At 43.3% G+C, this 25,986-nt stretch overlaps 2 long non-coding RNA genes across 2 annotated transcripts in view; one reads left to right on the top strand and one right to left on the bottom strand.

Annotated features, from left to right (window-relative positions):
* The first annotated feature begins 498 nt into the window (after positions 1–498).
* On the top strand, positions 499–24,462 carry LOC147912141 (uncharacterized). The gene is made up of 3 exons (XR_015550226.1): positions 499–1,030; positions 2,164–2,238; positions 24,058–24,462. It is a non-coding gene; the product is annotated as an uncharacterized LOC147912141 (long non-coding RNA).
* The window catches only part of LOC101398916 (uncharacterized), a 148,046-nt gene continuing 135,899 nt past the window's right edge, over positions 13,840–25,986 (bottom strand). The window contains exons 2-6 of the long non-coding RNA XR_015550225.1: positions 17,614–17,868; positions 17,034–17,160; positions 16,339–16,422; positions 15,589–15,671; positions 13,840–15,108 (exon numbers count right to left, since the gene is read on the bottom strand). This is a non-coding gene — a long non-coding RNA (uncharacterized LOC101398916). The remainder of the gene's footprint in view (positions 15,109–15,588; positions 15,672–16,338; positions 16,423–17,033; positions 17,161–17,613; positions 17,869–25,986) is intronic.

Here is a 25,986-nt window from a genome sequence, read left to right as displayed (position 1 = left end):
TGTGTCTGTGATATGAATCCCAAATGGTTATGGTGTATGATCCTTTTAATGTATTGCTGTATTCAATTTGCCAGCATTTTGTGTTGTTGTTTCCTGGTCTTTTGGGGACCACTGCATCTCTGGCCTTTTCTTCACTCATAGCCCAGACTTGCCCTCATCACAACTTTTCTCCCTGTGACTCCTCTGCCACTTTTCACGTAAAGGTTGGCCTGTAGATCCCTGGGGAGAGGGACATTACAAAAGGAATTACTGTCTCTGAGCAGTGTGTCTTTCCACAGGATATAAGGGCAGAAAGTCATCCCTTTAGTACAAGAGCCTTGAGATGAGGCCAAGTGGTCTTCATTAGAAATGAGGAGTAGAGCAGGGTCAGCTTGCATTTGTGTTGAATTAGAGAAGGAAAGGAGATATTTCATTTCACTCTTTGAGCTTCTGAACCAGTTAACTTTTGATCCATTGGAACATACCTCCTTTCACCATTACCCCTTAAGGGAAAATGGAATTGTTTTCATTCCATGAAAATGGAATCAGTTTCATCATTCTTTCCTCATGGTGTTGGGAGAGGTTGGGGGTTTACTTCTGCCTCAATATAGCACATCTTGTCTCTAGAGCAAAGCCCAGAGTTGGTCAAGAAACGTGTTTAGATGCCCATTCCCTTCACCAGTGTTGGGATGTGTTCATCCCATGGTGACTCTTGGCATTTTGCAGTGCCTAGAGCATGCAGATTGCAGGTGAGATCTCTACAATGGTGGCCCCCAGAAGTATTGGGCTACCCTCAGCGAGGCAGAGAGGACACTTTGTTGTGAGGGCTTCTTAAAGTACTTCTCAGTGGCTGATTTGTATCAAAGTCCACCTACTTTCCCTCAGCAACTACTGGCCTTCAGTGACGTCTATCTGCAACTCTCCCTCTGTGAGCCACCTGCCAGAGCCTGCCTGGTAAATAACAGGCCATTCCTGTTTTTCAGTGGCTGTGGCAGCTGTACTCGTGATGCTGTTAACCTCCCTGTGCAGGGAACCTACAACATGTGGGCATGTAAGTGTACTGTTTTGTGTTAGGTCACTCTGTGAAATGCTAGCAGAGCAGTTTGGTTTTTCATTCTCGTTTTTTAACACACTATGTTCCTCGGTTCACGATCTGAATTTAGTAGTAATTTTAACGTTGACCTTTTTAAACTATGGCTATTTATTTGCAAGTTGATTTATAATGTGTTTTGATTAAATACCTCAGATGTATAAATTTAATATTACTAACAAAATCTCAAGCACTTTAACGTCCTTCTGTCTATGGGTGGGTATTTTATTGAACTTGGTTTCTATGAGAGGCACTGCCAGAGAAGCTGGTTTTGAATTTCTTTTTCCCCAGATCTGTGATTTGGAAAGCTCCATTGAATACTAATAATAATCCTCCATTCACAATGTTTTATTGTGATAAATTACATATCACATAAATCTGCTCATTTAATTTTTTTAAGTGTGCAGCTCAGTGGAATTAAATACACTCACATTGTTGTCCAGCCATCAGCATCATCAATCTCTAGAACTTTTTCATCATCCCAAATTGATACTTGGTACTCACTAAACAATAACTTGCCATAGCCTCTGTCTCCAGTCCGTGGAAACCACCATTCTACTTTCTGTCTCTGTATCTATGAAGAAGACTCCTCTAGTTACCTTGAAAAAGTGGAATCATACCCTATTTGGCTTTTGTGTCTGGCTGACTTCAGATCACAGAATTTCTTCAAAGTTCATCCATGTTGTAGCATGTGACAGAATTGTATTTTTTAAGAACAAAATATTTCCTTGTATGTATATGCATTTTGTGTATCCATTCATCCATTGATGGACACTTGGGTGGCTTCCACGTTTTGGCTACTGTGAATAATGCAGCTATGAATATGGGTGTGCATGTGTCTTTTTGAATTTCCTGCATTTGATTCTTTTGGGTGAAACGGGAAACTGCTAGATATTATGGTAATTCTATGTTTACCTCATTCACTTTTAAATTTTACTTTATTTGGACAGTTGTGTTTTTCATACAGATTTTGGGAAAATGTACCAACTGGTGAGATTTTGATATATAGAAAGTCCCTAGTTTGGGTACCAAGATGTAGCAGTAGCAACTGTAGCACCAGAATACTGTATGCTTTTGTTTTCCTTTGCTTCTAGATGGATATTTAATTATGCCCCATGGAGGATTCTGTATTACATCAAGCAACCTAAGGTCCAGTTATTTTGCTATGTGTACGTATCCATTAACAATCTTGAGAAGGATTTCCATTGTCTGTTAGTCAAGAATCACTGGGTGCCAGTCGTCAGGGCTCCTTGTCAGATACTAGAGGAACATTGGTAATCAGAAGATGCATAATGCTGCCCATGACATGCATAATTTTCCTAAAAAAAACCAGATCCTATTGTCAGATAACATTGATTCTAAGTCAAAAAGCATTTCTGGAGATAGAGTTAATTCAGATAAAAGACTCAGATTCTTCAAAATACAAAAAGTTGAAAGGTGAATCCATCTGATAAATATTGTTACAAAATATGTAAAACAATGCTTGACAGAAATACAAAGAGAAATAGACTCAAAGTTCACAATACCAGTGGGAGATTGATTGATTGATTGATTGATTGACTTTTGTGAGGAAGATCAGCACTGAGCTAACATCCATGCTAATCCACCTCTTTTTGCTGAGGAAGACCAGCTCTGAGCTAACATCTATTGCCAGTCCTCCTCCTTTTTTTCCCCAAAGCCCCAGTAGATAGGTGTATGTCATAGTTGCACATCCTTCTAGTTGCTGTATGTGGGACGCGGCCTCAGCATGGCGGGAGAAGCGGTGTGTCGGCGCACACCTGGGATCCGAACCCAGGCCACCAGTAGCGGAGCGCACACACTTAACTACTAAGCCATGGGGCTGTCCTCCAGTGGGAGATTTAAACATCTTTCTCCCGTGTTGTTTCTCTAAACAATAGAGAAAAATCAGTTAAAACATAGATTTGAAAATGATGACCAAACTGCCTAATCTGTGTATATAGAATACTGTATTTAGTACCTGTTGAAATCACAAAGTGCTTGTCTGTGGAAGAGGTGGAGGGAATGGACTAGAAGGGGCAAGAGGGCTTTTGGGGAAGACGAATATGTTCTGTGTCTTGTTTAGGCTGGTGATTGCTCAAGTATGTGCAGTTTTCAGGTCAATTACTGAATACTTAAGATGTGTGTATTTCGGGGCTGGTCCGGTGGCGCAAGTGGTTAAGTGTGCGCGCTCAGCTGCGGTGGCCTGGGATTCGCCAGTTTGGATCCCAGGCGCACACGGACGCACTGCTTGGCAAGCCGTGCTGTTGCAGCATCCCATATAAAGTGGAGGAAGATGGGCACGGATGTTAGCCCAGGGCCAGTCTTCCTCAACAAAAAAGAGGAGGATTGGCAGATGTTAGCCACAGCATGGCCTGACAAGTGGTGCGTCAGTGTGCGCCCGGGATCTGAGCCCCGGGCCGCCATTAGCGGAGCGCACGCACTTTAACTGCTAAGCCACGGGGCCGGCCCCTCATAAAAGGGTTTTTAAAACTCAACATCTTTAAATACATTCGATTGTACACTTGTGAGAACCCTGAAGCACCAAGGTTGAAGCTAGATTTGGGGTAGTCATCAGTTTCAGAGCATCTCCCTAGACACATCACCCTCTTGTATGCCCCTTGTTTCATATATCTTCCATTTGTGCTGATTTTCTATGTAATCTAATTCCCAATCTTTTCTGTATGTGGAAAATAAATATCACTTATCTATCTTGCCATTTGTATCCTAGTGGAGGGCTCTACTCCCTCAAAAAAATCCCACTCAAGTGCTGATTCTTTAGTTTTACATCCCATTTCTCATTCCATGGTAAAACAGATAAACAAATTTGAGAGTTCAGAAAGAAATGTTAGGTTAAAGAAGTTAAAAATGATCAGGCTCATTTGTATTACTTTTCAAATTAAATATAGTAAAAGAATAAGGATAGATTTGAGGAGTGTGGTTATGTTAAAAATGTAGCAATAGTAAAGGCATGGGGTAAAATTTTAAGTAGTTTACTACAGGTGATTCTATAAAAATTAAAAATGATGGTGAAAAGAAAGAGAAAATATTAGGGAAGTAAGTATGAAATATCTGGACAATTAGCTGACATCAGTACAATAAATTTAAAGGAAAAAAAGGACATTTTGTGCTCCTTGGAAAGTTTGAGTAAACATAAAACAAGAGTAAGGGAAGCTGAAGATATACTCACATGTCAGAGAACAACAGCCTCAGCCTTCTGAGAAAAGAGTGCATGTTAAAAACTCTCCCCATTATACTTCTAAACATACTGAACTTCTCACTGACCATGGTTGTATTTTGCAAACACTCACCAAGGAGAACACCTATCTCTACTCTCCTCAATTCTTGTTCCAACCAAGAGATCAGACTCAATTTGAACAGTTCATGCCCTATCCACAGTGAAAAATACATTAATAGAAGAGGCTCACACAAGAGATGACAAATCTTCCCACAAATCAGGAACTACCTTCCAATGAAACACTAAATTATTTTAAAAGGGCTACAAAGGCAAACATGGGCCGGCCCCGTGGCTTAGTGGTTAAGTGTGTGCTCCGCTACTGGCAGCCCGGGTTCGGATCCTGGGTGCGCACCGACGCACCGCTTCTCCAGCCATGCTGAGGCCGCGTCCCACATACAGCAACTAGAAGGATGTGCAACTATGACATACAACTATCTACTGGGGCTTTGGGGAAAAAAAGGAGGAGGATTGGCAATAGATGTTAGCTCAGAGCCGGTCTTCCTCAGCAAAAAGAGGAGGATTAGCATGTATGTTAGCTCAGGGCTGATCTTCCTCACACAAAAAATAATAATAATAAAATTTTTAAAAAAAGGCAAACATCTCCCTCTTCTGGGCCCCCCAAAATTGGTTATCTTTGACCCTTGACACCCACATTCAGCCTTATGTATGCATTTACAAAACCCTAAAGCTTTGATTCAAAGACATAAAGGAAATGCAACAAATAGATCTTTGTTCTGATGGGGAAACCACTAGAGCAGTGGTTCTCAAACTTCAGAGTGCATCACAATCATCTGGAGGGCTTCGTAAAGCAGAAGATGGCAACAGCCACAGCTTTCTCATTCACTGTCAAAGGTGGAGTCTAAAAATGTACATTTCTAACGGAGTGATGGTGATGCTGTTGGTCCTGCAGCCACATTTTGAGAACAACAGTAGATTCAAACTCATGAGTGCAGGGAGTGTGAGTCTGTTCTTTCTCATTGTATTCAGACTTGAATCACCAATTCTGGAACCCAGTCAGTACATAATATATATCTGATCCATAATAGGGTACAAGGAATGATGCCAGATTTACCTACTGTGACCAGGTTCTGGAAGTTCTCCAGTATAACATCTCTGTACAGGTTTCTCTGAGTGAGGTCCAGTAAAGTCCACTCCTCCTGGGTGAAGTTCCCAGCCACATCATCAAAGGTCACTGAATCCTAAACCATCACACACAGGTTGAGTTGAGCAAGTAATGTCTTCATCAGTGTTCACTGGAGAATGAGGATGGGAGAGTCAAAGCCAATACAGGGTTCTCAGGTCTCCCATTACCTCCCCCAGGGTTCAGTGATCCTAGGTACTCTTCACCGTATCTACACTCACCCACTGTTTATCTCCTCCAGTCACAGGGCTTTAATTGCACCTCCTACACATGAACTTATCTCACTACAACCAGTCTAAGAGAACTTCTCACTTTGTTTCTATTTCAGCATACTCGAGCACATTGCACACTACTGATAAATGCTGATGAATACACAAATTCTTTGAGAAAAAGACTTTCATCTTCCTTACCTGCTGTCAGAGCACAGCAAAATAAGCAGGCAGTCAACACCTCGATTCACTAGGAATTACTGAACTACTGGGATGATTTTCAGGATAATCCCTCACCAATATGAGAAGCTCCACTATGTGGCGATATTCAACTGGGGACTTAGTTGAATGGGGCCTTACTCGCTTTGAAAAGCTCTAAAGATAGGTCTACCTGTTGCCAGTCCTCTTTGTGCTGAGGAAGATTGGCCCTGGGCTAACATCCGTGCCCATCTTCCTCTACTTCCTATGTGGGACACCTGCCAAAGCATGGCTTGGTAAGTGGTGCGTAGGTCCATAACCGGGATTCAAACCTGTCAACCCTGGGCTGCCAAAGCAGAGCACATGAACTTAACCACTATGCCACCAGGCCAGCCCTCTATCTATTTCTTTTTTGCTGAGGAAGATTCACCCTCCACAGCATGGCCACTGACAGACGAGTGGTGTAGATCCATGCTTGGGAACCAAACCCAGGCCGTTAAAGCCGAGCACGTTGAACTTAACCACGAGGCCACCAGGGCTGGCCCAAAAGTCAGTCATTTTTTAGAAGGATAAGCTTTGTTTACCTAGTAACAATTTGTCAGCAGGTCAGCCAGCATTCATTCATCCTGTCTTTTTCTCAGAAAGCCTTTTGAAAGGGTCCCTAGTAAGATCTTGGGGAAAAGAAGGAATGCATGAGGACCCAGAGCTGACTGTAATTGTCACATTCACCTCCCTGGAAGTCATTCCAACCCACGTTGAAATTCCCATATGTCCCTGCACACTCGAGAAAAGTCACACAAGGACATACTACTGCCATCAATTGCCAGAGTAGTCCTGTCTCACCTAGAGCCAGAAAAGGGGATTGTGAGCCATGCTGCCCAAGATTAAAAAGGTGACAGTCTTACTTTACAGGTAAGGACACTGCAACCCTGAGAAATAGGACTCTTTATCTGCCCCTGGTGAGAAGACTCCTGAAGGAGATTATGCAGCACCTTTTCCCAAAGGACATATAGGAGCAGCTGACTTATAAAACAGCATTCTCAGGCCTACTTCTGCTCCTCTTAAATGCATCAGAGCAGTACTGCTCAGTCCTAGACCATTTGACGCCATATTGTGCAGGGGTGACCTAAAGGAGAGTCTGAAAAGGAGCATCACCTAGGGCTTCTGATACAACAAATCAATAGACGCCATCCTGTGAGGCTGATGGTAAAATCTGCCTCAATACTCCTTTCCTTGATGTCAGGATCACTGCAGGGCACTCACTGAAGGCACCCAGAGATTGTGGACTGATGGGCAACAAACATCCTTCTCAGAATTGTTAAAACAAAAATGTTGCTTATTTTTCTGAACAATTACTTTTAACTTTGCTTTGAAAAATGCATTCTAAAATTGTAAAATGATACAAATCAAGTGGAGGGTATTTGGCAAGATTTCTAATAACCAAAAATAGGAGACAACTCAAATTCTATCCAAAGGTAACTCATTAAACATGGTATACCTATTACTGGGAAACTGATGGAAAAAGAAGAAAGATCTCTATAAAGTGAGGTGGTTTCCAGCATATATGTTTAAGTGAAAATATGAAATGGAAACGATTAAGATTATAAGGAAATAAGATACACAAATGTCCATGAGAATGCATATACACACATATATTGCTTGTTTCGGAAAAGAAAACAAACACTGGAAAGATGTTAATGAAACATGAGACATGGATGGAAAACTTCTGAGTATACTTTCTTTTTTTTTTGTGAGGAAGATCAGCCCTGAGCTAACATCCATGCTAATCCTCCTCTTTTTGCTGAGGAGGACCGGCTCTGAGCTAACATCTATTGCCAATCCTCCTCCTTTTTTTTTTTCTTTTTTCCTTCCCAAAGCCCCAGTAGATAGTTGTATGTCATAGTTGCACATCCTTCTAGTTGCTGTATGTGGGACGCGGCCTCAGCATGGCTGCAGAAGCGGTGCGTCGGTGTGCATCTGGGATCTGAACCCGGGCCGCCAGTAGCGGAGCGTGCGCGCTTAACCACTAAGCCACGGGACCGGCCCCTGAGTATACTTTCTCATACTGTTTTGACTTTTTGAACCATGTAAAAGTTTTACATGCTCAAGAAGTAAAATCACTTTAAAAATGGAAACAGGAATAAAAAGAATATATACTAAGTACAAAAAGAGCTAGTAAGAAATATGAAACTTTGGTAACATTAGTATTGCAATATTGCATTTTTGGGTGTGTCACAGAGATAAGGCAAATAAGAAATTAATGTTATTAGGAACCAAGATTTAGGGGTAAAAATTTAAAATCTGAGGAGTAAGATAAAAACCACAATATTAAGTTTGCATTGGTAATATTTATACAAACATATGATTTTACAAAACGTTTTCTAGCTCTGGAAGGGCCTTTAAGCAATGATATTGAACTAGAATTTAGCACAGGGAGCAAACAGATAATGAATTCTAAAAAGAACCAGGCTCTCTGGGAGAAATGTCTGCCTCAACATGTGGGGCAGGAATGTACAAAATGAATCCGCAACACCTTGTCGAGTCAGAAAGCAACAAAGTCCTCAAACATCAATAGGGTTCTGTCAAATGGAGGGAGCTGAAAGGAGCTACCCCTAGATAATGTTGAACTGTCAAAAAGAATGATATATTGATTGTAGTACATTGAGACAGAATCCAGGAGTACATAATAATCAAGAGGTATGAAAAAAGATAGAAGAACCTGCTAGCTAAGAATGAGTGCACCGGAAAATCATTATTTGGTAACACTCACATAGTACGTGATCCAGGAAAATATCAAAAATGTCAGGAAACGAGATATTCCTATAGTGCCGACCCTAGTCCCTCAGCTTACTAATTACTCTTCCTGAACTCTAGGAAATTGAATTCCAAGTGCTGCTACTAACAGAAAGAAGCTTACATCGTCTTTTTTCTAAACACTCATATTTTGAAGTTCTGGGAGATTGACAGGGCTCTGGAGGTCAGGCGAGATCAGGTGGAGCTGAGTAGCCCGGCTTTTCCGTGGTAGTAAATTTCGTATTTTCAGGTATTCATTCACTCATGAACTTAATGATATCAGGTACATGACCTCCGTAATAGTCTGAGAATGCTTCTTACCTTCCCACCTGAATATAATGAAGGAAATAACTGACGCCCACAACCGGAGCAAACTCACCCAGGGCTCACCCAAACGGCCGGCATCCCCAGGTCTGTGAAGGACTGAGATGCTTTTCCTTCTGGAAACGGGGCAACAAAAGTTGCTTAGGAGGCATTTTGAAAAGCGGAGCACAGCGGAAGAAAAGGCCCCGTGGACGTTCCCTGACCGCAGTTCCCGATCCGCCTCCTCCCTGGGACAGATGCTCCGCCCCCCCCCCCCAAGTCCCCGTGCCCTGCCGCCTCGGGGAGAGGCCGTGGCCCCAGAGCAGAGAGCAGGCTGGGGATCGCAGACCCAAGGCGGGAGCGTGGAGGAGGTCCCCGGCGGGCACCCGCCAGGATAGATACCACGCAGCGAGGTAAGGAGCCTGGCCGGCAGGAAGAGGGCGGCGGCTCTGGAGCTGCCTGGTGTCCACGTGGAGTCCGGGTGGGCGCCCTTGCCCCGCCCGTGCTCCCGGTCCCGTGAGGTTCACCTGAAAGCCGACATCTCCGGACCAGACAAAGGAGCAGCCAGGAGAAGCGAGCCTGCTGGGGGCGCACACTTCCGTTTCCCGTTGGGGAGAGCGCGGAGGGGCGACTCGGGTAGGGAGCAAATGGGAACCATGACCTTCCTAAGCCAGAAGAGAACTGGGAGCGTCCGCAGGTGGAAGTAAGTCGAAAAGGAGGGGACATGTCCGAGAGGCAGAGTGGAGCCAGGACAGAGGGCAGGACAAGGCAGGGGTTCCTGATGTAAAAGTGCTGAGAAGGCTTCCTCTTCTTTTCCCACTTTATGGATGAGGAAACAGGCACAGACCGATCAGGTACGTGCCCATGTTCACCAAGCGAATTAATGAAAAGGGCCACTGGAACCAAATCTTAGGTCGTTTAACACCTTGCAGCGTCCTCCAGAGGATGCTTCTATATAAATATCAATCTAGGGGCAAAGGAGGGGAAACATGAAAGGAGTTAAAATGCGTGGGTGTTATGACTTCTATTACTACATTTAGACAACCAAAGTGGGGCTTTTTACATCTCAAAAAGTCCCTTTAAGAGAAACACAAATACTGCCTTGTTTCATTTCTATGAGATCCCTACAGTAACCAAGTTCATAGAGACAAAAAGTAAAATGGTGGTTACCAGGACCTGTAAGAAGGGAAATAGGGATATAGTGGTCATTGGATATATCGAGTTTCACTTTTGAAAGCTGAAAAAGTTCTGGAGATCTATTGCACAACAGTGTGCATATACTTAACACTACTGAACTGTACCCGCAAGACAGTTAAGATGGTAACTCTTGAGTGTTCTTTCCCACAATTTAAAAGAAAAACACTCTGAATTTTCAAATATATCTAGGAAGAAAACATCTGCCAAGAAATGATAGGAGTAATAAGTGAATGGGATACACAAAGAATTACCATATGATCCAGCAATTTCACTTCTGGGCATGTATACCCAATAGAATTGAAAGCAGCGACTTGAATACATATTTGTACACCCATGTTCACAGCAGCATTAGTCACAATAGACAAAAAGTGGAAACAACCCAAGTGTACATTGACATATGAATGTGGTATATAGGTACAATGGAGCATTATTCAGAAAAGGGTAGGAAATTCTGACACATGCTGCAACATGGATGAACTTTCAAGACACGATGATGAATGAAATAAACGAGACACAAAAAGACAAATACTGTGTGCTTCCCCTATATGAGGAATTTATAGTGAGATTAAAGATTCCCAAGGATTGAGAGGAGGGGAAAACAGAATTAGAGGTTAATAGGTTAGGTCTACCTGAATGTAATGTATCAAAAATAAATGAAGGACTCACAAAGACAAAAACAAATTCCCAATTTAACATTCTTTTGCATACAAAGCAAATAGAGGCCCTCTGGAAGCAACATTCACCCAGTGCTCCCCAGAATCGGCAAGAACTGCCAGATCCGGGAGGACCAGAGAATGCGGGGACTGAGTCAACATCACTCCAACGGTGGAAATTCTTTTCCTTCTGGAGACACGTCACAAAGGTTGTTTTAGAGGCCTCTGAAGAGGGAAGCTCAGTGGAGGAGAAGATGCCATGCCCGCACCCTTACAGCATCTCCCGACTAAAAGTTTTGCGGGGAACACAGCCCAAACCGGCTCTGGGACCTAGCGGTGCTGAGAGGCCCGCTGCCCCCGGGGAAGTGAGCGGCGCGCTCAAGGACTCTGTTAGCCGTCCCCTACACAGCCGGGACCAAACACGCCCGTTGACTCCTTCCTTCAACCCTCATATTCCCTTCCTGCAGGCCTCACCAAAGCAGGGCTGGGCCGGACTAACACCAACATGAAAGTTTCCAAGACACTAGAAGCAGGCAGGAGAAAAGCCTGAATGAACAAGTCACACCACTTAACGCTTCCTGCCTGGGCTTGGAAGGGGCGGAGCTCTGAGGCTCAGGCTGTCAGCCAAGAAGGACTACTTCAGACTGAGAAATTGTACTGAACTACATGGGTGCGGATGGGCCGAGGTCGGCTCAGTCCCGGGGCCGGAGGCAGAAACATCCCGAGATACAGTTGCGTCTAGAATAGGGCTGTATGCTGGGCTACAGGCAGAGGGCAGGGCTCTCACCTGGAGTCAAGGTTGGAGGTTAGAACGTTCATCAAAAACGTTTCTACCTGCTTCACCCCACGTTCCCAGAGCCTTTACAATGGTTGTCTTGTAATGACATGCCAGCCAATCCATGAAATAGTCTATTTCCTCCATCCAATTAATGCCATCTTTAGATCTATTTCTTTTTTATTTACATTGGACACCATGCTAAACTCTAATTACTGATTCCTTTGTGTTTTTAACGTAATGACATTTTCTATAAATCTTTTCATTCTTTTCTTTTTCAAATAAGTATTTATTCTAATTTTTTTAAATTTTACCATATGGTCCAAGGCCTCCCATATAATGTTGTGAAATACCACCAATACCAGAAATTCTTCACTTAGGAATGGTTCTAAAGTTTCTCTGGTAACCATGTTTGCTGTGGGTTCCAGTGGGTGGCCACAGTGGAGTTAACCTTTTAAATCCTGATTTACTAACATTTTATCAAGAATTGTTTACGGATGTTATCAAATATATCTTATTCATCTATTGAGTTGATAACTATTTTGCAAATATGCTTGACTTCTCTTGCACAGCACTTATTGAGAATGCTGTCACCAGGACTGCCAGCAGCAGAAATGAGGCCAACCTTCAGGAATGACCTCAAACACTACCCACAAAGTCTTAGATTCAGGCAACTGTTCCAAATTCTGGTAGGACCAACAGGTCTTCTTTCAGACAATTAGGATCTCATCTAAGGCTAATCAATTACCCATACATCACACACAAATGAGTAAGACTAATCTGCTGATCTTTGGTGTTGCTGCCAATAATTAAAGAGGCAACAGATGGACTAAATAACGATATCCAGGCCCAATAGTTACCACAACATGGTATACTCCTCCACACATACAAATATGTAACACAAAGGTGCACAGAGAATTCTCCTTCGGGATTTATTGTTAAGCTTGATCTAGATTATCATACAGTCTTTTGATTAAGCCTCAAGAAAGTGTCATCAAGCAGATGCATGCCTGATGGCCTGCATACTTGACATAACCCAAAGCTGCCTGAGCATCTGAACTATGTGAATTTGTATCACTAAAGCTGAAACAAGGCTGTGCTGGTCTGTCTGCACCCAAGGGTCACATTCAGAACAGCCAGTGAGGGCATCAAGCAGAGCAGATTATCAGGACCAGCTGTATTCACATGAGTTTTTCCATTTTCACAGCCCATGGATGGAATGACAAACATATCACCAGTGACAGTTGTTGTTGAACACAGACAAATGATATTATTGTTTTCCCAGGCTGTGGTGCTGGGACCATTGTGAAAGAGACCATTCATTATTCTCAGCATCATCCTGTATGGCTTGAGGTTAAAGGTCCTCCCCAGGTGGCAGGGTTGTTGTTCATCCCCCAAAGTCATGAAATCAGGGTGTCCCACAGCAGTAGGTGTACTTTCACTTTTTCACTACCCCCACACTTGACACTGATTTTTTTATCTGAAAGGATCAGGTGTGACAGGGACAAGGTAATTTTTACAAAATTTACAGAAATGTATTTTACCCTCCGCCTTGGCTGGTGTGACTTACTGTAAATGAGTTCAGTGAGAACTGTCAGGCAGTCACTGTCTTCACAAAGACCATGTCATTCCAACAAGAGAATCCAGGTGGTTAGAAATTAAGTATAAATCCTGTGGACCCAGTTTTGAGCAGGTTGCAACCTGGGAGATGTAGCAAATAGACTGGCCTATCAGCAGAAAGAAAGACACATCGTCCATAGGAATGCTCAGGGCCTAATCACAAATGCTTAGAATAGATCTACAGAACCACCAAGAATGTTATGCATCTCAGAGGACCCTAAGATTCACGCTCAGGATAGCCTCTCCCATACTGCTTATATTCAGTTTCTCTTGACTGTGAATCACCCTGTGTTTACTAAGGATGAGAAACAATCTAATGGACAATGATGATGACTCTGCAACATTTCTGACATTCATAAAGTTTTTCTCCAAAGAAAGATCACAAGTGACCATTAGCAGAACAACAATTTTCCCACATATCTTACATCAGTTGGATTTCCTCTCCACTGTAACATCTCTCATATAAGAAACATATTTCACTGAGGAAATAGTGAAGAGCTTTCCATGTTTCTTAATAGTATGGCTCGCTGTGAGTCCTTACATGCTGGGTTGTGAGGAAATCCTGGCAGCTTTCCCTCATTCCTTACATTTGCAGAACATTTCTGCAGTGTGGCCTTTTCATTTCTTTTGAAGTGAACTGGGACTAGTGAGGGCCTAACAACATTCCATACATTGGTAGGATTTCTCTCCAGGTGAGTTCTTTCATGATGCCAGAAGGAATTGGGAAAACTGAGGCTTTCCCACATTCCTTACATTTATAAGGTTTCTCTCCAGTGTGACTACACTTGTGAATGAAAATGTATGCAGAACTGCTAAATGCTTTCCCACATATATTACACTCGAAAGACTTCTGTCCAGTATGAGTTCTAAAATGTCTGTTAAGATCTGAGGAAAGAGCAAAGGCTTTTTCACAAGTGACACATTTAAAAGGCTTCTCTCCAGTGAGTTTTTATATGGTCAATCAAGCCTGCGGATTGAATGAAGGCTTTCCCACATTCCTTACACTCGTAGGGTTTCTCACCAGTGTGGGTTCACATGTGAATGTTAAGGTGTACAGAACTTTTAAAGCCTTTTCCACATTCCTTACATTCATAGGGTTTCTCTCCAGTGTGAGTTGTAAAGTGGACAGTAAGATGTGAGAAAATAACAAAGGCTTTCCTACATTCCTTACATTCATAGGGTTTCTCTCCAGTATGGGTTCACTTGTGAACATTAAGGTGCCCAGAACATTTAAAGCCTTTTCCACATTCCTCACATTTATAGGGTTTCTCTCCAGTATGAATACGTTCGTAAATCATAAAGTACGACAACCTGGTAAATGTTTTCCCACATCTATTACACTTGAAAGACTTCTGTCCAGTATGACTTCTAAAATGTCTGTTAAGATGTGAGGAAAGAGTCAAGGCTTTCCCACTTGTGTCACATTGAAAAGGCTTCTCTCCAGTGTGAGTTTTTATATGGTCAGTAAGGCCTGAGGGTTGAGTGAAGGCTTTCGCACATTCCTTACATTCATAGGGTTTCTCTCCAGCGTGGCTTCGCATGTGAACTTTAAGGTGCGAAGAACATTTAAAGCCTTTTCCACATTCCTTCCATTCATCGAGTTTTTCTCCACTGTGAACTTTCATTGGTGCCTGAAGGTAAGACTGATTAACAAAGGCTTTGTTGCCTGCTAGTTTTTCAGTACACAATATCTGGAGTCAGGCTGATGGTTTTTCCCCCAATGATTAAACATGGAAAGTTTTTCTCTAGTAGAGGTTTTCTTGTGTAGGGTAAGCAAGCTTTGTCCACACTGATTATCCTCATAAGTGTTCCCTCCATTTTGAGTACTCCTCTGGGTCTTAAGACATGAATGTTCAATGAAGACTTTCCCACAGTGCTCACAATCATAGAGTTCCCACCTACTGTGGATTCTTTCCTGTTGAAAAATGAAGAATGATAATTCAAAGATTTCTCAGACTCAATTACTAATTGATCCCACCCATCTGAAAATAGAAACATCACTATGATGATGATTACCATTTCCATTACATTCATACACTTCCTACCCTATTGATTTCCTTCAAATTCAGTGATGGAAACCTTCTGCCAGAATGACATGCCATCTACTCTGATCTTAAAAGATTCTTGTACAGTTTCATGGAATTGTTTAAAAAGTCAGTATATAAGTGGAAATGAGTCCTTGTGGGGATTCTGAAGCAACAACTTTCAAGCTAGGTTTAGGATATCCCCTAATTCAACATAGTCAGCGTATCTTTCCAGACAGTGCTTTCTCTTGGACAAATGCCACTTATCTCAAATATTGATCAGTTGTGCTCATGTTCTATCTAATGAAAATCTCAGTCTTTGCTGAATGTGAAAAATAAGCAATACTTCTTTTTTAACTTACTGATCTTACCATTTCTAGCCTATCGGCTGTTTTTTCCCAAAAAATATCCTGCTGAATTGTCGAGTCTCTGGTTTTCAGTTGCAATTCGCATTCTAAAATAAAAAAGAGTAACAAATGTAGGAATTCGCAGAAAGAAATGTAGGTTAAAGGAGTTAAAAACAATGAGGATCAGGGGGCAGGCCCAGTGGCGCAAGCGGTTAAGTGCATGTACTCCAGTGCGGCAGCCTGGAGGTTCTCCAGTTCGGATCCCGGGCGCGCACGGATGCACTGCTTGGCAAGCCATGCTGTGGCGGCGTCCCATATAAAGTGGAGGAAGATGGGCATGGATGTTAGCCCAGGGCCAGTCTTCCTCAGCAACAAAAAAAAGGAGGATTGGCAGATATTAGCACAGGGCTGATCTCCTCACAAAAAAAAAAAACAAAAAAACGGATCATTTGTATTATTTCCAAATTAAACATATTAAAAAAAAAGGGCAAGAGAGATTTGAGAAGTTTGGCTACATCAGAAATTTGGCAATGATACAGATGTGCAGTCAAAATTCAGGAGTTGATTAAAGCGATTCTATGAAAATTAAATATGATGGGGAAAAGAGAAAGAATACTATCAGGGAAAATAAGTAGGAAAGTTCTTTCTATTCCAAAGCTTCAGAGTCCAATGACCGTGGCCTTCTGAAAGAAAGCACGTATTAAAGTTTCCTCATTATAATTCCAAACATACTGAAACTTTCATTGACCAGGGAAGTTCTTCGGAATCACTCACCTTGGAAGACTCCTCTCTCCACTATTCTCAAATCATCTTTTTCTTCCAACTGAGAGATCAGATTGGGTTTGAACAACTGATACCCTGTTTATAGTGAAAAATGTATTAATAGAAAAGGCCCTGCAAAAGATGAGACACTTTCCCATGAATCAGCTCCTATATTTCTAATGAATGTAGTAAAACTATTTAAAAAGAGATAAAGTAGCAAATATCCCCTCTTTCTGTGCATCAAAGAGATTGGTTATCTTGGGCTGCTGAAACTCATGTTCAGAGGTATATATACACATTACAAGGCACTGAGACTTTGTTGAAATAGGAAATAAAATAAGTGCAAAAGAGACGTTCATTCTTATGGAGAAACCACTACACCAGTGGTTGTCAAACTTTATTGTCCATTGGAATCATGTCCAGTATTTTCATTAGAACACAAACGTCTGGTCCCAATCCATAATTTCATTCACTATGTTAAAAGTGGAGTCTGAGAATGCACATTTCTAAGAGTGATGGGGATGGTGTTAGTCCTAGAACCACATTTTCACAGAAACCACACTGGATAAAAACCCATTAGTGTAAATAGAGTCCAGTGTCTCTTAGTTTCCATTGTGTTCAGATGTCTCATCACCAACACTGGAAAATAGTAAATACATCATATACATCTGTTCTATAAGAGGCTACAGGAATGATGGCAGCCTTACCTACTGTGGGCAGGTTCTGGTAGTTCTCCAGCAACACATTTCTGTATAGATTTTTCTGTGTTGGGTCCAGTAAAGTCCACTCCTCTCAGGTGAAGTTCACAGCCACGTCAGCGAAGGTAACTGAGTCCTAAACCATCACACACAAGCTCACTTCAGTAAAGTAACATCACCACCAGTGTTCACTGAGGAATGAAGGAGACCGAATGGCAACAGAGGGTTTCGAGGTCTCTCATCATCTCTCCCAGGGTGGAATGCTCCTAAGTACTCTTCTCTCTGTCTACACTCACCCACAGTTGATATCCTCCAATTATGTATTTAAAGGAACCTCTAACACATGAATTTACCTCACAAGAACTAGACTTAAAAGCCCTTCTCATCTTATTTCCCTCTTGTAGCATGGTTCTAAGCAAATTGGAGACACTTGGAAAAGCTGATGAATGAATAAATTCTTTGATAAATGCACACATTCATCTTGTGCACACATTACCATGTCAGAACATGTAGCAAAATGGAAAATATGCAGTCACCATCATAAAAGACAATATTAGAAGGTGATCACTGAAATACTGAAATTACTCACAGGAATCAATATGAGAGGCTCCACTTCACGAGGGAATTCAAGAGGAACTCAGTCCTTGAGTGGCTTTATTTCTTTCAGAAACTAGGAAAACAGATCTACCTAAAAGGAAATGTGTGTAACTGGTGGATGTCATATGCCATTTTGTAGAAGGATACGCTTTCTAATTACCTGAGAAAAATTTGTCAGACCATCAGTTACCATCTTTTCTGCCTGTCTTTTCCTGAGGAAGGCAGAAAGGGTCCTTAAAAAGAAGACCTAGGAGAAAAGAAAGAAGGCATGAGGACCCAGAGATGAACATAATTCCCATATTCACCTGCCTGGAAATCATTATGAAACTGCTAATCACATACTGCTGATCATTAACCTATAGTGTAACCAGGCTATTATTACACAAAGGCTACAAGGACATGTTTTAACATGTTTCAGCAGGTTCTCAAATCTGACATGAAACTTTGCTACATTGGAATGAGTTAGTCTTCAGGAACCAAAAAGGGATGAAGAGCTGCCTGAGACCGAAACCCACTGTTAAGGAAGGAAATAGCGCTGGACCCTGCAGGCAGAACAGAAGATGAGAAGTCTGGAGAATGGATGCCAGAAATAGCCTGACCCCCTCCCTATTCTTCCCTCTTCCTCATATAACTGCCTCAAGATTTAGTGCTTGCTTAAGATGGTTTTTGGGACATGAGTCCACCATCTTCCGATTTTGTTAGCTCACTGAATAAACCCCTTTTTCAATCACTGATTCATCTCGCAATTGACTGGCATCAGGCTGCAGTGAGCAGAACAAGCCCTTCCTTGGTTACAATTTTTGGCGACCACAAAGGGACTAGACTGTCAATGGCTAGTGGACTCTGGGGAAAATCTCAGGACACTCCCCACAGCTGCTGGGATTTCATTTTCTCCCAGGGACTGTCCTTTGAGTTTCCTCGTTTGCCGACTACCTTCAACACCTTTTTGGTAGAGAAATGGACAAGCATCTATGAGTTGACAAACTCATATCTAGAGTAAGGCAAGACACTTCAGAGTGCAATTCCGAGAACTTCTTTTCCTGTCTGGGAGACCAAGCTGTCTTGGGTCTATCTGATCATAGGCACCATTTGTGCAGAGAGAATAGTTGTAGGACTACCTGGAATATCTCATGGACTAGTCTCTGTTAACTGGTGTGTGTGTGTGTTTGTGTTGTGTGTATGTGTGCTGTGCTATCGGTGCCCAAGGAAAGTCCCCTGGGTCTAATACTAACCTGATGAACAGATTTTAGTTATGAACCAATGTCAAAGAAAAAGACAGTTTTTTATTGTAGTACCGCTTGGTCTCAGTACTCTCTAGGATCTGGGGAGAAATGGCCAACAAATGTGTCACTGAATCATTAATCTATATTGCAATTGCATGGGCCGGCCCCGTGGCTTGGTGGTTAAGTGCACGCGCTCCGATGCTGGTGGCCCAGGTTCGGATCCCGGGCGCGCACCGAGGCACCACTTCTCCGTCCATCCTGAGGCCGAGTCCTACATACAGCAACTAGAAGGATGTGCAGCTATGACATATAACTATCTACTGGGGCTTTGGGGGGAAAAAATAAATAAATAAAAATCTATATTGCAATTGCAGCTCTTCGGCAGAAAGGTAGGAAAAGATGATGAAATCCCGTACGTAGGAAAAGATGATGAAATCCCATACATACGAGCTTTCATGTAATTATACCGGGATGAAAAGAAGTAGGGTAGAGATCATTTAATGGTGCAAAGACCCCCCTGTGTTATACAAGGACAAAAGGATGATGAGGATTTGATGATTTTACAAACCCTAAATATCCCAGCAGCAGTCCCAGTGAGACCCCCTCTTCTGAGGTCACCAGCCACCGAGGGAGGAATGCCTGACATGAGACCAGGACTGGGAGAGGGTGTTTCCTCTTCCTGGACCAGACAAGGGACACAATTTGGCCAGGTGGCTACTATCAGAGCAGGGCAATTACCAATGCGCCAATATCCCATAGGGGTAAATGGCCAGGGCCAACCAGCAGGATTTGTATGGATGCACAACCCCCTGACCTCTGACTTGTTTAATGGGAAGAACAATAATCTGCCCTATAGGAAGGCTCCACAGAGAATGACTGGGTTATTTGCCTCCATTTGTGCTACTCAGCATCCCTCCAGGGCAGATGTTCATATCCCAACGAATATGTTACTAACCAGAGATGAAAAAGAATGGCAATTGATAAAGCAAGGGAGGAAGCACACTGGCTCCATCTAGCGGATCCAGCTGGAACCCCAGAGGCAAATGCTGCTGTTCCTAATACTGAGCCAGCCTGGGATACTAATGATACCACAGGGAAACTCAGACTAGAATATTATAAGAAGTGCATTCTGACCGGATTAAAAGTGGGTGTCCCTAAACAGGAAAGTGTAAACAAGGTACAGGTTATCCAACAAAAACCTGATGAAGAGCCTTCTGAATTTCTAGAAAGGCTCTACCAAGCCTCTAGGTGATATATGGATGCAGATCTGGAAGCCTCTGAAAAACCTTAGGATGGTAAATATGATCTTCATAGGACAGAGTGCCCCAGACATTAGAAAGAAACTGCAGAAACTAGATGGGGCATTAGGTGTGAATCCTTCTCAGTTGGTAGACACTGCCTTTAAGGTATACAACAACAAGGAACGCTGGAAAAAGCAGGAAGATGCAAGAAGAAATGCCACTTTTCTAGCAGCTGCTCTGGGCAGACAGAAACAAATCATACCAGGGGAAAGTCAAGCCAACTAAAGGGAGGTAAAAAAATATTTTTTTTTTACAAAAAAATCAACGTGCCTATTGCAAGGTGGAGGCACATAGGAAAAAGGAATGCCCAAAGAAAGATAAAGGAAGTGTTGATGGGAAGAGAGGGGAAGCTACTCAGATGGTCAATAGAGAAGAATGCTCTGATGAGGACAGAAGGTGCCTGGGGACTCTTTTGGACATAAAATATCCAATCCGAATTTCCCCACAGGAGCTCAGGTACAACTGACAGTGGGGAATAAGTTGGTTCATTTTTTGGTGGATACTGGAGCCACACATTCAGTCCTAAATACCAAATTAGCACAAAAGACACTGAACTCAACTCCAGTGACAGGGGTCTCTGGTGAAGTCCAAAATCGTGTGTTCCTGCAGCCACTAGAATACCACATAGGGAACCTAATTTTAAAAGTTTCCTTTACATGCCAGAACACCCTATCTCACTCTTGGGTTGGGACTTGCTTTTCATGACAACTCAATATGCAAGTGCCTCCAGAACAGTCCCTGAGCTTGCAGATGGCTTTGCTGGGGGCCAAGGAACCAGAACCAGAACTGGTGCCACCTGAAATCTACAAGCAGCTAAGGCCCAATGTATAAGCAAACAGGACCTGGGGAAAGCAAACGATGCCCAACCAGTGTGGATACCCTTAAAGGAAAAGAAAATAAAGCCCAGCCTGAAACAATATCTGCTAAAACAGGAGGCTCAAAAGGGCATACAGACTATTTTCAAAAAGTTCTTGGAGGAGGATGAATCAGACCCTGTCTACCTCCATATAACACCCCTATTTTCCAAATCAAGAAGCCAAATTCTAATGAATATCACTTCATTCAAGATCTGCATGCATGATGGGCCGGCCCCGTGGCTTAGCGGTTAAGTGCGCGCACTCCGCTGCTGGCGGCCCGGGTTCGGATCCCGGGCGAGCACCGACACACCGCTTCTCCGGCCATGCTGAGGCCGCGTCCCACATACAGCAACTAGAATGGATGTGCAACTATGACATACAACTATCTACTGGGGCCTTGGGGGAAAAATAAAATAAATAAAATCTTAAAAAAAAAAAAAAAAAAAGATCTGCATGCATGAATGAGATGGTTCAAGACTTACACCCTGTGGTGCCTAGCCCCTACACCACATTAACAAATATACTGGGAGAATATGGTGGGTTCTCAGTCTTGGACTTAAAGGATGCATTTTTCTGCATACCGTTGGCAGAGAAAGCCGAGCAATTGTTTGCTTTTGAATGGCGTGATCCAGATACTCAGACAACTCAACAACATTGTTGGACAGTCCCCCAGGGATTTAAAAATTCTCCCACTTTATTTGGGGAAGCCCTGGCCAGAGACCTCCGCCATATGAAACTACAAGGGGCTGTTATTACAATATGTGGATGACTTGCTGTTAGCAAGCTCCAATTATGGACAACATTTGGCCAACACAACAGACTTTAAATTACCTACCACAAAGGTAGGTATATACCTACCACTGGATATAAGGTCTCTCAAAAGAAAGCCCAAATCTGTAAGCAGAGAGTCACATACCTGGGATTTACAAGATCCAAAGGCCAAAGAGAATTATTACCAGATCCGAAAAAGGCCAAAGTGTGTTTAGGTCCTCCCAAAACCCATCAATAACTGTAAGGATTTGGGGGAATGGCAGGCTTCTGTCAGATTTGGATCCCTAATTATGGACTCATAGTGAAACCCCTCTATGATGCTCTGAAGGGTCTGGACTCAGAACCATCAGACTGGACTAAAGAGTGCCAGCTGGCACCTGACACCATTCAGGCTAAGCTCACTTCAGCCTCAGCCTTAGGACTGCCAGACCTGGACAAGTCCTTTAGCTTCTATGTATATGTGAGACAGGGCATAAGTCTGGGAGTATTGACTCAAAGGTTGAGAACAACCTCTAGGCTGGTGGCCTATTTTTCACAACAGTTGGATCAGATAGTGAGGGGTTGGCCCCTCTGCCTCTGGGCAGTGGCAGCCACATGTGATATTCTTTGAGAGGCAGAAAAATTTACTCTAGGCCAGCCCACCACAATATATGTGGCCCATCACCTCCTCACAGTACTGGAACAGAAAGAAAGATACTAGCTTACCTCAGGAAGTATGAGCAAATACCAAGCTACCCTCCTGGACAACCCAAACGTCAGGTTACAAGTCACCTCAGCTCTAAATTTGGCCAGCTTGCTCCCCAATGAAACCTCACAAGCCTTAGAACATGACTGCTTGGAGGTTACTGAGACAGGTTATTCCAGCCAGCCAGATTTAAATGACCATCCACTGGAGGAACCCAACATGGACCTCTTCACCGATGGTAGTAGCTTTATGGACCAACGTAGGAGACACCCTGGGTACGCGGCTGTCACTTTGCAGGAAACCCTAGAGGCCAAAGTATTACCCCCGGGGACTTCAGCTCAAAAGGCTGAAATCATCGCTCTCACCAGAGCTTTACTCTCAGCACAAGGAAGAAAGTAAATGTCTATACAGATTCCCAATATGCATTTTCAGTAGTAAATGCCCACGGGGCAATTTGAAAAGAAAGAAGATTCTTAGACAAGAAAGAAATTAAACATGGTCCAGAGATATTGCAATTGTTAGAGGCTATCAATGAGCCCTCCCAGGTAGCCATCATACATTGCCCTGGCCATCAAAAGGGAGAAACTCCTACAGCCAGGGGCAACAGACCGGCTGACCAGGCAGCCAAAAGGACAGTTAAGACAAAGACCCCCACCATGATGGGCCCTCTACTGCCACAGATAGATCTATTGGGGTATCAGCCAAACAGTCATAGAAAGACTTGGATCGGGCAAAAGAATTGTGATACAATGTTGAACACCCAGTGGGCTGGAAAAGTAATACCCGTGGAATAATTCTGATCCCAGAGGCCCTTTTGTACTCCATCTTAAAACATGTACACGGAAGTACCCATTATGGAAGGGCTGCTACCCTACAGTGGGTCCAGAAGTACATCACTGGGCCTCATTTACAGAAAACCATACAATAGGTGACCAAGAAAGGCATGGTCTGTGCAAAAAACAACTCCACAACAGTCCCGGGACCCCCAAATATGGGAAGCCAACATAGAGGGGACTGGCCTACTGAAGACTGGCAAACAGACTTCACTCAGATGCCACGAGTAACTGAGAACTTCAGGTATTTACCAGTGTGTGTGCACACTTTTTCTGGGTGGGTAGAAGCTTTTCCCACTCAAACTGAAAAGGCATCAGAAGTAGTCCACCTCCTACTAAAAGAAATTATTCCTAGGTTTGGCCTGCTCAGCACTCTGCAGTAACAATGGATCTGCCATCGTGTCTCAGGTCACCCAACAAGTGTCTAAAGCACTGGCTGTCAAATGGACACTCCACTTGGCCTGGAGGCCTCAACCAATGGGAAAAACAGAAAAGATGAACCACACCTTACAAAGGAGCATTGTTAAGATCTGCCAGGAAACACAATCAACTTGGGATAAGGCGCTGCCCCTTGCCCTGCTGCGAATCAGAATAGGCCCCCAAAGTAGGCTTAAGTTAAGCCCTTATGAAATTCTTAATGGTTGACAATTTCAGACCTCCTCCCTTGTGAAGAGCTCCCCAGAGGCCTTAAGGGACATAATGACCACCAACTAGTGAAGTCTCTGAGTTCTGTATTAACCTCTGTTCATGAATTTGCCTCCAACAGGCAGCAGTCTACCTGTCTGATGACCCCTTACACTCCTTCCGACTGGGCGACCGAGTCCTGCTGAAGAGAGAACAAGGAGAGAACAAGGCCCCGAGATCCGGTTATCTCCAGATGGATGGGCCCTTTTGATGTCCTTCTCACCAGGCACTCCTCTGTAAAACTCGCCAGAGTAAAGCCGTGGATACATCACACCCAGATAAAGGCAGCCCCTTCCGATTTGGAACCTGGGCCAGGAAGCCCACAATGGTGGAAGTGGGAGCCTCTACAAGATCTCAGATATGTATTCAAAAAATGCTCTTGAGCTGTTGCAATTGCTTCCCCTGCTTCTGCCACCCACTAGGGAATGGCAAGGCAATGCTCTAGTGAGAATGTCTCAGGCCACTGCATCGGCTACTAAGGTGACAAACTTCTGTTTGTCATCCAAAGCTCCACTGTCCATGATCAGGGGGATCCCCTGGTGCATCCTGCTTATAATTTCTCAGGTATTCCTCCTTGCCACCTCCATACCTCAGTTATGTCCCTTGCCTGGTCTATAGGGTGTGTATAGCCCGCTTCTCTTTTGGGACTCAAAACCCCCCCTTGTTTATCCATTCCCATTGAAACTAATGAGGAAGAGACTCTAGTTATAATGAAGGTGCCAGAGGGAAAAGAACTCTTTATCTGTAGTAATAAAACCATCACTTTTCCTTTAGCCATGGACAAAGATGAGTCTTCCCAGGACCTAACCTGGCTACAAAGTATGGCCTTACCTATTGGTGGTACCAGTCATATAATGGACTGTGCCCCCAAGGGATATGTTTTTGTGTGCAGTCATAAAGGGATTCTCTGGGCATATAATTGCCTTTATAATAAAACGGATTCCGGACAGTGCCTTCTAGGTTCCTTAACAGTACCCCTTACCTTACATCCTGTTAATGAAACCAAACATTGGACCAGTTCCTTAAAACTATTCTCTGGGGTGAGCTGAGACCGCCCAGGAGGCATCCTCAATGGGGATGCCTCCTTTCTTGGTTACACATTGCCTCCCTGGTGGGCGTAGCTGCACACCAACATGTACTGAGAAATCTTTCCTGCTTGCTGGTGATCACTGCTAATGAAACTGCCCATGCTCTAGCAAATCTACAAACCTTTCTTTGACTCTTGCACACATAGTTTCTTGCAGCTAGAAAAACCCAGGACCCTGTCACCATAGCCGAATCACTGAACACGATGACAAGGGATCGAGGAAAAGAAAAATGGTTTAATTTTGCCAGCAAAATGAGGCCGCAGTGGGCTCATGCCCGAAAATCCACAGTCCTCCTGAGGCATTAGACTTGGGGTTTTTAAAGGAGAATTTGTGGGAAAGAATGTACCCTTGGTCACTGTGATTACTGGTTGGAGGAGAGATCAGAGCTCTCTGGCGCCAAGCCAGCTATTATCTCTATCTACAGCAGAGATTTAGGGCTCCATCAATCATTCCTCCCGCATCACCCGAAACTGGGCCCTGGGAAGTGGAAGGAAACGGCTGCCAATTAATGCTTTGCAGTCTGGTGTCCTCCCATCAGCCTGCGTTTAGCCAAGATACAGGAAGCTGCAGGTGTCCTCCATTTGTCCCTGTGATGGATGGTGGATTCAGCGCCAGGAACCAGAAGTTGGGGAGCTTCAGCTTCTTGATAATTTCAAGATATCAGTCTCCCATGTAACAAACCTCAAGAACTGGTAATTAGCCAGAATTTCAGTTTGTAGCCACCTGGGCTTTTAACAATTTATTACCTCCCGTTTGTCTTGTGGAATTCGGGGACACAAAGGATAAAACAACCAATATCTACATGTGAATATAACTTAGAGAAGCAGGGAAGGGGGAATAAGTGCCTTTGGTTTTAACCCCATATATGCTGGGTTTAAGGTAGAGGAACTGATTGGGGCCAGCATCAAAAGAGAAGCTACAGC

This window comes from Ceratotherium simum, chromosome 39 (genome assembly GCF_057802395.1).
Source record: "Ceratotherium simum simum isolate JZ-2026a chromosome 39, ASM5780239v1, whole genome shotgun sequence".
Taxonomy (NCBI): domain Eukaryota; kingdom Metazoa; phylum Chordata; class Mammalia; order Perissodactyla; family Rhinocerotidae; genus Ceratotherium; species Ceratotherium simum.
This window is presented reverse-complemented; position numbering and strand designations above follow the sequence as displayed.